The sequence below is a fragment of the Molossus molossus genome, unplaced genomic scaffold, assembly GCF_014108415.1.
Source record: "Molossus molossus isolate mMolMol1 unplaced genomic scaffold, mMolMol1.p scaffold_m16_p_3, whole genome shotgun sequence".
NCBI classification, from domain to species: domain Eukaryota; kingdom Metazoa; phylum Chordata; class Mammalia; order Chiroptera; family Molossidae; genus Molossus; species Molossus molossus.
The window spans coordinates 35819826-35832951 of record NW_023425366.1 but is presented as its reverse complement, the minus strand read 5'-3'; positions in this window follow the sequence as shown (position 1 = coordinate 35832951).

Here is a 13126-nt window from a genome sequence, read left to right as displayed (position 1 = left end):
ACAGACAAAGACCAAAATCATTCTCTTTCTGTGCTTGATATACATACAGTATGCTCAGAAGTTGCTATGCGTTGTGTCAACAGTACTTTTTCAATCATACTCTAGTCACATAATACCTGGGAATGCATCATGATGTCTGCTCATTCCTAAGATGACAAAATGAATTGGTCCTGGAGCCTCAAATTCAAAGTAGGTAAGATTGTGGTTTAAGTGTATTTTAATGTTACGATAGTTCTTTCTAACTGACTAACATTGCCCAAGGGTCAAAAAAAATATTGCCGTCCCCTGGGAACATGACTTTCCTTGATAGATTTACCTTCTTTAGACATGTAGACACTTTTCCCAGATGTATAAACTCTAACTAATTATGCTTGTTTAAGCAGCACAACATTTTGCTTAGATGTTCAACTAGCATGCTTATGTCTTGATTTAGTGTTTTTTAGTCATTGCTGAACGGACATAATTAACACAACTTCATTAGTTCATCTAGTTTGAGAATATAGACATAGACATCAGGACTTAGGAGTCAAAAAAAAAAGGGAAGTCTTGCCTCATAAACATTCTGTTCCTGAAGATTGCCTTGGATGGACATCCAAAATATACAGGGTGGGGTAAAGTAGGTTTACAGTTGTGAATATGTGAAACACAGAGTTTATTCTTGTATTGTTATTTATAAATTATTGTATTGTTTTCCATACAAATAACTGTAAACCTACTTTCATCCCATCCTTTATATGAAATGCCTATAACTCAATAGAACAAAAATAACCCAATTAAAAAATGGGCAAAGGACTTGTATAGACATTTCTCCAAAGAATACATACCAATGGCCAAAAGTATACAAAAAGGTGCTCAGTATCAGTAATAACCCAGGAAACACAAATCAAAACCCAATGAGATATCATTTTACTCCTGTTAGAATGGTTATTATTGACAAAAAAAAAAAAAAAAAAGATAACAAGAGTTGGCATGAATGTGGAGAAAAGGGAGCCTTTGTGCATTCTTGGTAGGAATGTAAAATGGTACAGTCACTATGGAAAACAGTACTCAGGTTCCCCCAAAATTAACAATAGAATTACTATATGATCCAGCATACCTTGTGGGATATAAACCATGTCCCACTTCTGGATGTTTATCCAAAATAATTAAAATCAAGCCCTTAAGGAGATACCTGCACTCCCAAGTTCATTGCAGCACTATTCACAGTGTTGCCATAATGTGGAAACAACCAGCATATCCATCAATTGATAAATAAAGAAAATATGGTATGCATATACAGTGAAATATCTTTCAATCTTGAGGAAGAAGTAGGTCCTGACATGTTTAATAACATGGATGAACCAAGAGAACATTTGCTAAATGAGATAAACCATTCACAGGAGGGCAGGTACTGCAGAATTCCACTTAGATGAAGGATCTAAAACAGTGAAACTCAGAAGCAAAGATGAGACTGGTGGTGCCAGGGGCTGGGGAGGGGGAATCAGAGATGTTGTTCACTGGGTACAAAGTTTCTCTTCGTAGGAGTAATACGCTGTTCTAGAGATCTCTTCTAAGCATAATGCCAAAAGATAATAATACTGTATTATATACTTAACATTTGTTAAGAGGGTAGATCTCATGTTGTCTTTTGTTATCTGAATATTTTGAATCAGTGTTGTGCTATTCAATCAGAAGCCAAGACTAAACGAAAACTTGTACCTGATCAGATTGATCAGAGACACTGAACCTTGTGAGCCCTCAGAAAGAAAACAAGCGTCTGTTACAATCAGCAACCCTCCATTCAAAATTAACTTTATCTATATATTTCGTTAAAACACAAGACAAGTAAATAATCAAGTCTCTTGGAAAAGAAGAAATAAAATTTAAAAAAATAACATAACACTTTGAATAAAAGCGAGTGAAACCTCCCCACATAGGGACCCTTTAAAGGCACAAGGAGAGACTGCTCATTGGTCCAGCCACCTGCCTGGGGGTGTGTAACCCTCCTCCCTCCCTCCCGAGCATATCACTGGACAAATGGGGCCACTGAGAAATGTGTGTTTGGGTTCCGTTAACATCAGGGCTGCCACACAAGTGCCAAGAGGAGAGAGGGAAGAGCCGCAAGAAGGTGCTTTTACGAAGGTGCCCTAGAATCAGGTTATAAACGAGAAAAGTGAAGTGAGGAAGGGCCCTAAAGAGGAGGGAATAGGTTCAGAGGAGTGGAGTTCTTCCAGCAGTCAACTTGACCTTGGTACTCTTATTGGATCTGCCGGGAGGCCAAAGCATTGTGGTCAGAGGCTGGAGGCTGGAGAATCTGACAGGAGAGCTTATCATTAAGTAACACACTACCAAGAGTGACAAATAACACACAAACAACCTTTTATTTAATATTCAAAATGTTGATAAAATGAGTTATGTTTGTCGCTGTCATGACAAATATTTTTTAAGGAATAGGTGGCAGCAAATTAGAGAAACAAAAACAAAAACATGGATGCATAAAGCAGGTAGATAGCGAGAAAAGAAATTATACACAGATAATGTGTCTCAAGTTTTCTGTATATTCTGTGTCCTAGAAACTCATACCTAATGACCCTAAAGACCACCATCACTTTACTAGCTTTAGTCACCATAAGGGCACTAGACACAAAGCAACAGTTGCTGAGCAAGTGAAACATACCCAAGGAAACGCTTTGTGGCCAATTAAACACACCCCATATTTTAAGTATCACCAGAAACAGAGCTGAACACTGTGGAGCGTTCCCAGGGCCTAGATATGCTCACCGGGAGTTTCACAAAAGTGTTGATCAAGGATATTTTTTACTTCATTGAATTCCACCAGATCCACTTCTCCCTCTTCCATTAGCTAATTTGTTCTCGCCTGCCTGCCCAGGAATGCAAATCACCTTCCCCCAGCCAGGAAGGGCAGGCAGATTTCTCCTGCAGACTCCTTTTCCCACTGGACCACCGGGCATTTCTCGGTCTTTTAAGCTGTCAAGTGCGGTCCCTGGGTATCCAATCTGTTAAATGAATTAGCCGTCTATTGTTCTGACCTGGAGCTGTATGACCTGCCGGCCAGGCTTGGCATTTTCTACCACGGGCCCCCATCCATTACCCGGCGTGCAGCCCCGGTCCTTGCGCTGGGAATCCTCAGGGACACCGCTGCCCTTCCTCCCTTCCCCGAGCTGGACGCCCTGCTCCCCGTGCACCCGCCGCATCCCCGTCAGCTCGGCCTCGGGGAGCCTTGTCTGGGTGTCCGCGTGCGGTTGGGCTCTAATTGAATTAAGCACCTATTTCCTTTTCTCTGAGTCCACCGCGGACCTAGAAACAGCTGTAATATTTCAAGTAAAAGTGCAAACCCCATAAATGCCCACTAAGGACATCTCAGGTCAGTCAGGGATACATTTATTCGCATGACACGTGAGCGAGGTGGGCAAAAGATAGATAAGGAAACACAGATAAAGAGAGAAAGATAGGACGACGTCCCGTGCAGTGTGCCGCTCCCGGCCTTCTTGCTCCCTCCTGCAGACTGTCCAGCTGATTTCACCCACGATGCTGCCGTTTTCACCCCTATTTGTGCCTTCACGTGGTTGCATTGCTCACGCCCTCCCATAGGCAGCGGTTGAACGATCTTATAATAAGTAAAGCCCCTTTGTGAGGGCTCTTTCTGGGCCAGTCTGTGCTCCAGGAAATGTGACATCTTATGCTGAGGGCTCATTCCCCCTCTGAGGCAGGTGATGAGGTAGTGCAGACTTACAGCGGCCCTGAGGCTGGGAGAGGCGGGGCTCCCTGGCAGGGAGCGCTGGGTGAAGTTCCATTTGGAGGCGGGTTCCAAAGGCTCTGCTCTAAGCTAAGCGGCAGTTTACATAGCTCTGCTTCCAGAAAAGAAGCCAGAACGAGGCACACCTTGAGATGGTCGCGGCTCTTGTCCTGGCCACCAATCCAGCAAGTCAGCTGATGCATCAGCTGTTTATCTCTTCTCTGCCTGCAACTTGACTCAAACCCCAAACACTGTGATTTTAATCAGAGTAGTTCACATCAAAATGCCTTTTCATTCGCTATTGATTCATCCAATTACCGTGTGTTAATTGACAATGGTGTATCAGTTGAGAATACAGAATGGAAAAAACACCATGTCATTGCAATTGTATAATTCCCACCCAATCTGTAGCGTGCTGTGGTATGAAGTGATGCAATGCCCACTGCTGCAGGATGGTCTGCAGGGAAGGTGTGTCCCCTGGGGGGCTGAGGAAAGCTCACTCTGAGCAGCAGGTGAAAGGACGTCTCTAGGGTATTGAGCTGTACAAGACCAGGAGGAAGAACAGGGCAGAGTCAGGAAATAAATTGACTGAGGCTGGATTCTGGATGCAGACTTTGAGACATGATGCCTGCAGATTCTTTAAGACTAACATACATTCTGACATGGGAGAGCCCATGGGAGGGGCTCTGAAGCTTACATTTCTTTAACTTCAAGTCCACTGGCCTTGAGCTGCTCTGTAAGTCAGCAATGGTGATGGCTGTTGATAAAGGCTGAGGAGTGCCGGATGGCTGTGTTTGCCAGGACAGCGAGGGTGAACTCAGGCTGGTGGTGATGGGGAACCACTGGAGATATTCAAATTGGGCTTGACATGGTCATGTTTGCTTTCTAGGAAGATTTCTCTGGGAGCTCTACAGAGGAACACAGTTATGTTGGAAGCAAGGCACGCACACACATACCACACACATTCACACGCATGCACCAGTTGTGGGCACAAACAGATACACATACATCTGCATGCGCATGTATGCACACACTATGTACATGAGATCACACATATGCATGCACTGCATGCATGTATACACACATGCACACATGTGCAAGAAAAATGATCAGAATCATCCCAAAATGATCAGAGCTGTGCTTTTCAAGTAGAGGAAGTTTCAAAATTTCTTCTCTGATAGATGTGGAAGAGAAAGTATTTTAAGGAGTAAAGGGAAGACCTGTCCAGTGTCACTTCAGTGGTTGAGTGTTGTCCATGCACCAGGAGGTCACTGGTTCGATTCCCAGTCAGAGCATATGCCCAGGCTGCAGGCTCGATCCCCAGTGGGGTCATGCAGGAGGCAGTTGATCCATGTTTCTCTCTTATTGATGTTTCTAGCGCTCTCTCTCTCTCTCTCTCTCTCTCTCTCTCTGAAATCAATAAAAAAAGAAGTAAAGAGAAGGAAATGGGCAGTACACACCGTCCCAGCTGGGCTTCTCCCAGGCTCTCCTTGTTGCTAGTTCTGCTTCGTTCTGGGAGCACACGCGCTTTTTGTGGATGATTCCAAGTCTCTGCTTCAAAACAACTGCAATTGCTTTCTTTTTCTGTCACTTTTGTCCACATGGAATTATCATCTAGCTTAAGGTATTCAGGCTATATGAGCCCTAAAGTAATTTTTTTTTTTTTTTTTTGCCAAAGTAATAAACTCCTGTAAATCGAGAAAAGGAATGCCATTTCAAACTCACTCCTGGAATTGCTTCTGTAATGCTGTGGTTCCATAATTGTACCTTGTTTTAAATTCATATGTATTCATTTCATAAAAATAGTCTATATTTTATACTGATAAATTTATCAATAGAAAAAAGATACCACACAAAGATATAAAAAATTACCTGCCAAAATAATGATTTATGCTGGTTTTGAAGCTTCCTCTCTATTATTCATGTGCATAAATATATTTTTTTCATTTTGACATTTACTTCACATTATAAAAATGTGTTCCTCTGTGCCAGTGTCCTCATTTGAATAGCAGGTAGGGAGGAACGGACCCCACGCAGGCCTGTCAGGTTTCCTGCCCACCAACATGGATAGATCAGAGAGGTCAGGTGGGCCTGCAGCCCTAGATGAGGCGACACCTCAGACAGAAGCTCAGACTTGTGGGAGAGATTCGTATGTGAACACCTTCCTTTCCCAATGAATGATATCAAACGGGGTCGGTTTTTGTTGACTTGCATCATGTTTATTTGAAAGGTTAAAGGCGACATGTCATCATTAATATTAAATTGGAAGAATCGATGATTTCAGCACTGCCCCATGAGCTGGGAAGAGAGCAGCAGGCAAAACAACCTGAGGAGACAGTGTCTGTTCCTCACTTCCGCTTCCCTACATGAAGCTTCAGCGGGGGTTCTAAATTCAAGGAGGTGGGATGTACACAGAGTGCTGGAAATGCTGACCTGGGGCAGCAGTGAGAGATAAAGGCCCTTCTGGGAGCAAGAGGGACATGGAGAGGGAAGGGGAGGATGGGAAGGATGGGTCACTGGTGAGGAGTAGTCTGGATCTTCAACCCAGAGGGGTTCCTGTTCACCCAGGTCCAGAGGTTCAGGTTGGAAAAGCTGATGGAGCTTTTCTGGGGACCACAGAGCCTCTCCATCTGAACACAGTCATAGCATCTATTTTTCTTACCAAAGCTCCATCACCTGCCCTCTTAGAACACCCAATCACAGATGAAATCTCCAACACTGCTTTGCATGCCTTCATATGTAGAGTGAAGATAAATCTCAATCCATGGACTCAGATGTGAAGGAAAACAGAACTTTCACCACAAGCGATTCAAATCTCCATCTTGAATCTTTCTTTTCCTGCTCCTTCAAGTTATTGATGACAGGTCACGCTGGTGCAAATGTCGCCAAGGTGACATAACTTTACTATTGACATTTTTTAGATATGATCATTCATCCAGAGGTGGAGGAACTCATTTTACTGTTGTCCTATCCTGGCCTCTGCAGGCTATTGTAATTTTTATTTATCTATTGACTTCTTCATTTACTTAATTTTTTCCAGTTTTCTTGAGGCAAACAAACAAACAAAAAAGACTGCACATACTTAATGTCTACAGTTTGGTGAGTTTGAACATATAAATATACTCATGTTATTATGACTATAATCAAGGTAACTGATAATTCATCACCTCTAGAAGTTCCCTTATGTCCCTTTGTTTTGTATTTTTGTTGTAAGAGCACTTAACACGAGGTATACCTGCTTAACCAATTTTAAGTGCACAATACCTACTACTAACTATAGGCACAATGCTTTACAGCAGATCCATGGAACTTACCTTGTGCTACTACAACTTTGCACCTGCTGAACTACACCTCCCAAGCCATCTCCCCTGCACCCCAGCAGCTACCTTTCTTTTGTCTACTTCTATATGTTTGACTATTTTATACACCTTATTCAAGAGAAATCATGCAGTATTTGTCTTGCTGTGTTTGGCTTTTCTCACTTAGTAAGGTCCTCCAGTTTCACCCACGCTGCTGTATATGTGAGGACTTCCTTCTTTTTAAGGCTGAGTAACATTCCATTTTGTGTATAGACCACATTTTAAATGGACTCCTGGGGATGATATTGGTCTTGTGTTCAGATCAGAGACTCAAGGTCATCAGGATGGAGGCAAGGACGTCTAATATTCAATATAACTGTATGAATCCACAAATCACAGTGAAACCCATGACATGAATAGAATTGTGTTTAAGAATAATAGAACTTAATAAGTTTCAGAGATTTTGATCAAAAAACATACAGAAAATATAGATTAGATTTAGGCCCAACATTGACCTTATGGTCACTCTTATGGAGCAGTTTCAACTTCCTGTTTTTATTTTTCTACCCTATGAATAATCTGGCCATTGGCTTCAAATGCTTCTCCACTTCCCCGCTAGCCAGAGACTTGGGGCACGGCAGCACACACCTGAGCATCTGTGAATTGTCCTTGTGTTGCTTACTGGAAATCCCAGGATCAGCTGCAATTTAGGTTTGGGATTTTCTGTCAACCTAGCTGGGCTATAGTACCCACTTATTTACCCGACAGCACTGGCCTAGATGCTGTTGTGAAGGTATTTTGTAGATGTGGTTAATATTTACAATCAGTTGGCTTTATGGAAAGAAAATTACCCTCTGTACTGTGGGTGGGCCTCATCCAATCTGTTAAAGACCTTAGAAAAAAACAAAAATTTTCTGAAAAGAAGAAATTTTGCCTCAAGGCTGTACATAGAAATCCTGCCTGAATTTCCACTCTACAGGCCTGCCAGTGAATTTCAGACTCACCAGTTTCCACAGTTATCTGAACCAACTCTTTAAATAAATCTCAGTCCATCCATCCATCCATCCACCCATCCATCCACCCATCCATCCACTTATATCAGTATATGTCTATATACCTATCTATTTATATTTATAGCTACAGCCATCCATCTCTCTAACTACCTATATGTTTGTGTTCAGCTGGTTCTGTTTCTTTGGAGAACTCTGACTGATACAGGGTCTATGACTTAGATCTACCAAAGATTTAATCCAAATATTTCTAACATTTTCCACAAAGAGTATCAAAAACTGTCACTTTATTTTCTAGACTTAGAGTGAATATTTCTCTGGTCTTGGTTTATTTATTTTTTCATAGCATTTATTTCTACCTGGCACTATATTACTTTAGTTTACATTGTACGTAATAATATACTAAGGTATGAAATATTTTCTAGATCTTATGTTATACTGTGCTATGTTGTATTATACCATGCCAAGTGTGTGTGTGCTTCCTGTCTCTCTCCACACAGTACTGAGTGGTATAGGAGGTCAAGACACTCATCTGTTATTTTCTCTGTCATATCCCATCACGTAAACCCATTCTTGGCACATTATAGTTTCTCAGTAAATAGTTGCTGAAAGAATAGAGGGCGAGGTTTAAAACTCCATTATACACAATCATTCTATGCGTTCACCATGTTACACTGAAAACACTTGAGAGAAGAATTCACAGGGCTTCCCTCCTTGTCTCATAAACAGTGCAAGTATGTCAGTGTGTTACTAACACATAAAAACAAGTCTCAGAATGGGGTGGATGATGCAGGCCCCACTAGGAAGGGGTGGGTTTGACCTGTTGGGGTTTTGCATACAATGAGTGAGGTAAGCAGATCATCTCTTCTCCGGGCCTCCCTTCTCTTGAAGGGTCAGAATCGGGAATTCAGCCCTGATCCCGGGGCCCTGGGTGAACACAGCTCCCCCAGAAACTGTCTGTTCCTTAGTTTTCTCATTCTAAAAGGGAAGAGTTATAGTGCTTACCTCAAAAGGATGGATGAGGATTTAAGAAGTTAGTATCTGGTGCTGCCTGGCACTGGGTCCTCCCTGCAGAAGAGTGGGCACTGCAAATGTCAAGCACGGAGAGGGGCTCCATTGTGTTAACATACATCCACGCTGCCCCAGCTCCACCCCTTACCTCCACACCCCCTGTCTGTGGTATCCGAACTCTGGCCACAGACAGAAGGATGATTATTTAACAGTCACTGAACCTTAAAATAGCCCTTTGACTTTCAATTAATTAATGTTCACATGAGTTAGGTGTCATTGTTGACTAACGTGTTGGTAAGTGCTCGTGGTCACCCCACTGTGGTGAGTGAACTCTCAATTTCTGCATTGAAAATATGTCCTTCCTACAGCCTTCCCATCTCTAATCCCAGACTGCATCTCATTCTTGAAGAGGAGTGTGCGTTTGCTTTCATCACTTGGTGAGGTGAAATGTATAGTTGGGTGTAAGTCAATTAATGACTACACAAAGAATTAGTTAGCTAGGTAGATGATGAATGAATGAACATATAGGTGGGAAGAAAGATAAATAGCTACATAGATCAGAGATACACAGGTAGATAATAAATAGGTTTATACCAAGATAACTCCAGACCCAATATCAGTCCTCAACACTTGCTGAATTTGGTGTCACTGTGGAGATTTCCACTCTAATACACATCTAGAATCATTTTTACCCTTTTAAAAAATTACAAGCTATACTTCTTTGAAAAAATAATTTGATATTCTGCTGCACATTTGAGATGATTACAAAACCATCATGGCCTCTAGTATTAAAGATGTCTGAAGCCGGAAGCCGCTCCCGCCTTCTTTCATCCCCAGTTCTAAGGTGTAAAGGAGAAATCCGCCTCAGACTGCACATTTATTTAAACCTTTGAACAAAGACACACAAATGCATAATGCCATAATATTCAAATACTTTTTTCAGCACAAGCTTGCAAATCTATTTTCAGTGTGATCTGATATTTGACTTCTTGAAAGAAATATATAAATAACAAATTGACTAGGCATAGATATTTATCTTTTGTCTTGACATATGCAAAGCAATATTTTTTAAAGTAATAAAAGGCCAGACTAAAAGTTAAACTCTAAAGATGTGACATTTGAAAAAAGATGCCAAAGTAGTGGGTGACCATAAAAAAATAAACTAAGTTTTGCAAACACTAAGAGGGCTTGCCTGGAGAGACCGCTGGGCACTTTTTGTGAACTGCTGCTCGGGGCCCAGTGGTTCATTGAGCCGTCCTAGCTATCCAACTCGAGTAACTGATCACAAGTCTGAGCTGGGGTTCGAATGCTCTCAGATTGCCAAGCAGCCCCTGTCAAACAGGAGTGTTTCTCTGTGTGTGCAAAGCTGTATTCCATCTCGGTGTCTCCCAGGGGAGGATAGAGTACTTCTGTTTTACCCACAGGATAAAAATAAAGGAAGCACTCTTCCCAAGATAACTGAGAAACAGGCTAGGCAGGTAAAATGTCAGCCCTGCCCCTGCGAGAGTGGTCCTTCACTCACTGAGGGGTGCTACCCTTTTAGTCAGTAGCTCTCTCAAGGCTGGGTTGGGGAGGTCCCCACAGTAGAAGCCCTAAACAACTCAAGAGGATTCCCCTGTCAGAGGCCAACAGAACCCCCATTCTGTGGCTTTGGGACGCCAGAGGAACAGGTGTATGTGCAACCTTCCCCACTGAAATGGCACCAGTTTGAAATTTCTTAACCGTCAGTGCCCCTGGGTCCCTGGCAGACTTTCCAAAAGCACGCATGGGGACCGAAGAGAGACTGTGACCCCGCAGGACTCTGTGTGGCCTCCCCACACTCTGTCCACTCCCTCATTGGCAGACAGGAGAGCTATACCTGGGCAGGAAGACAGAGAGAGGAAGTGCCCCTAGAGGTAGAGCAGGTTGAGGCGTGGGGGCCAGCAGGGTTCAGTGGGGTGCATTCCAGCAAAAATAAATTCTTTTTCTCTATTAAGATTTAGTCACCAAACTCGCTTGAATGTAAAATGCCCTGAGTTTCATTATTGCTATTTCAAAGCCCAGGGAACCTAGACAGACCAAGTGAGGATGGATCATCGAGCGGACTTCCCGGGGGGGGGGGGGGGGCTCCCAGTGCAGCCAGCTGCCGTCACCTGCCGTCACCTGCCGTCACCTGCACGCCACTCCAGCGGACATTCCCACCAGGCAGGGCTTCTCCTGCCGAGTTCATCTCTGCAGTGAGGACGCTGTGCTGATTTTCCATCTCTTGGTAAGGGAGACAAATCAAAGCAATTGTTTGTTTTCCATACAGTTCTGCCAGTGAACTGCCTCTCAGGGGCTTTTGTTTTTAAAAACTTATCCAGCAATTCTGATAGAGATTAGAACGTGGGCAGAAGTGTCTGCAAAACCTTAATAAATATTTTAAGATAAAATGCCATTACTGTCTTATTGTAAACTATTACTTGCCAGCCTTGGTCGGTTTGGCTCAGTGGTAGAGCATCGGCCCACCGACCAATGAGTCGCGGGTTCAATTCCGGTCAAGGGCACGTACCTCAGTTGCAGTTTGTTTGGGGTTTGTCCCCGGCCCTGTTTGGAGCAGGGCCGTGAGGGAGGCAACCAGTCGATGTGTCCTTCTCACGTCGATGTTTGTCTCTCCCTCCCTTTCTCTCCCTCTCTCTCTCTTCCACTCTATCTGAAGATAACTAGAAAAATATACTCAAGTGAGGATTTAAAAATATTACTTGCCAGTACAGTGGGCCCTCTTAGACATTTTGGTGCGGTTACTCCCCTGCACAGTTGTACTCACTGTTGTTACTGTGCAGAAATGCGCTCTGAGTACCTGCCCACTGCTCCATACTCCCTAATCCGTGGGTGTTTGGCCAGTAATGAAAAGAATTAGGCCCTTAGGCATCTGCTTCCCTGGTGTGTCCTATTGTTCCTGAAAATCCATTGGTTCTGTCTGGCTGGTTTCTTCCTCCACTCAGCATAGTCAGAGGCTGTAAGTTGGTGTGACCTCTAGTCACAGGCTCTGGTCAACACCCAGGGCAAGCTGGGACACAAGGACCCTTGTTGACAGCTGCTGGGTCCAGACCTAGCTGGCGGAGGTGTCAGTCACCGAAAGAAGAGAGCAGATACATCCACACAGGCCTGGGTGAGAAGCAGGTGGATACTGGGCACAGCAAGGGGGAGCAGGGCTGCAGAAAGCTGAGGCAGAAAGGTGAGGTCTAAGGGTCCAGGGGGAAAAGGCTGTACCTGCAGGAGGTTCTGAGTTGTGCCATGCACACCTTTGGTTCCATTTTGTGCACTTCTAGACAGAGACATTAAAGGACTTTTTAACTATTAGCAAATAAAAAACAACTCATTAGGAAGAGAAAGGGCTGCTTGGTTAGGAGAAAAGATCCCTAGGAAACTCAGTGCAAATCCTATCTGTTGTGTGTCTACTGGATGCCTGGCACCGGGCAACCCAGAGCAACCCACCGACCCAGTTCTCCAGAACTGACTGTCCGGAGGGAAGCACATGGTATATTTTAGGCAGCGTTCTATGCAAAAGTTTAGCAGTTAAATAAAATAGTTACACAATAGGGGTAAACTTCCACTGAACCTAAATAATTTGTTTCTGAATTCAGACACATCCAGGGGGTGTTTCTGCGAATCTCTTTCAAAGATCTCCAGCTTCACATTTTCCTGGGAAGGGCCTCTTGCTCGCGCTCAGAATTCCTTCCTGTTATTCTTAACATTTAAAAGGGAGAGGAGGATACTTTCTAATGAATCAAAACATGGTTTCACTGTTGATTCATACCAAAATTGTGTGCTGCCGATTTAAACAGAGGAGCAAGAGAAGGAAGAACAGAGCGAAGGTCCTTTGCAGCAGGGACGGGTTTCAGTGGCCTCTTTGTTTTTTGTTTTTTTGTGAGAGGACACAGGCGATGAGCCCAGGATCCTTTACCCCTCTTCCTCTCTCTACTCTAAGGTCACTGCTGGGTGACAAAGACAAAAAAATAGCCCCCCTGCTGCCAAGGTCCCTGTCCCCTCAGCCCTGCGGCACCCCCACCCCTGAGGTCCCCACGGGCCCTCCTATCACTTCCTGCCAC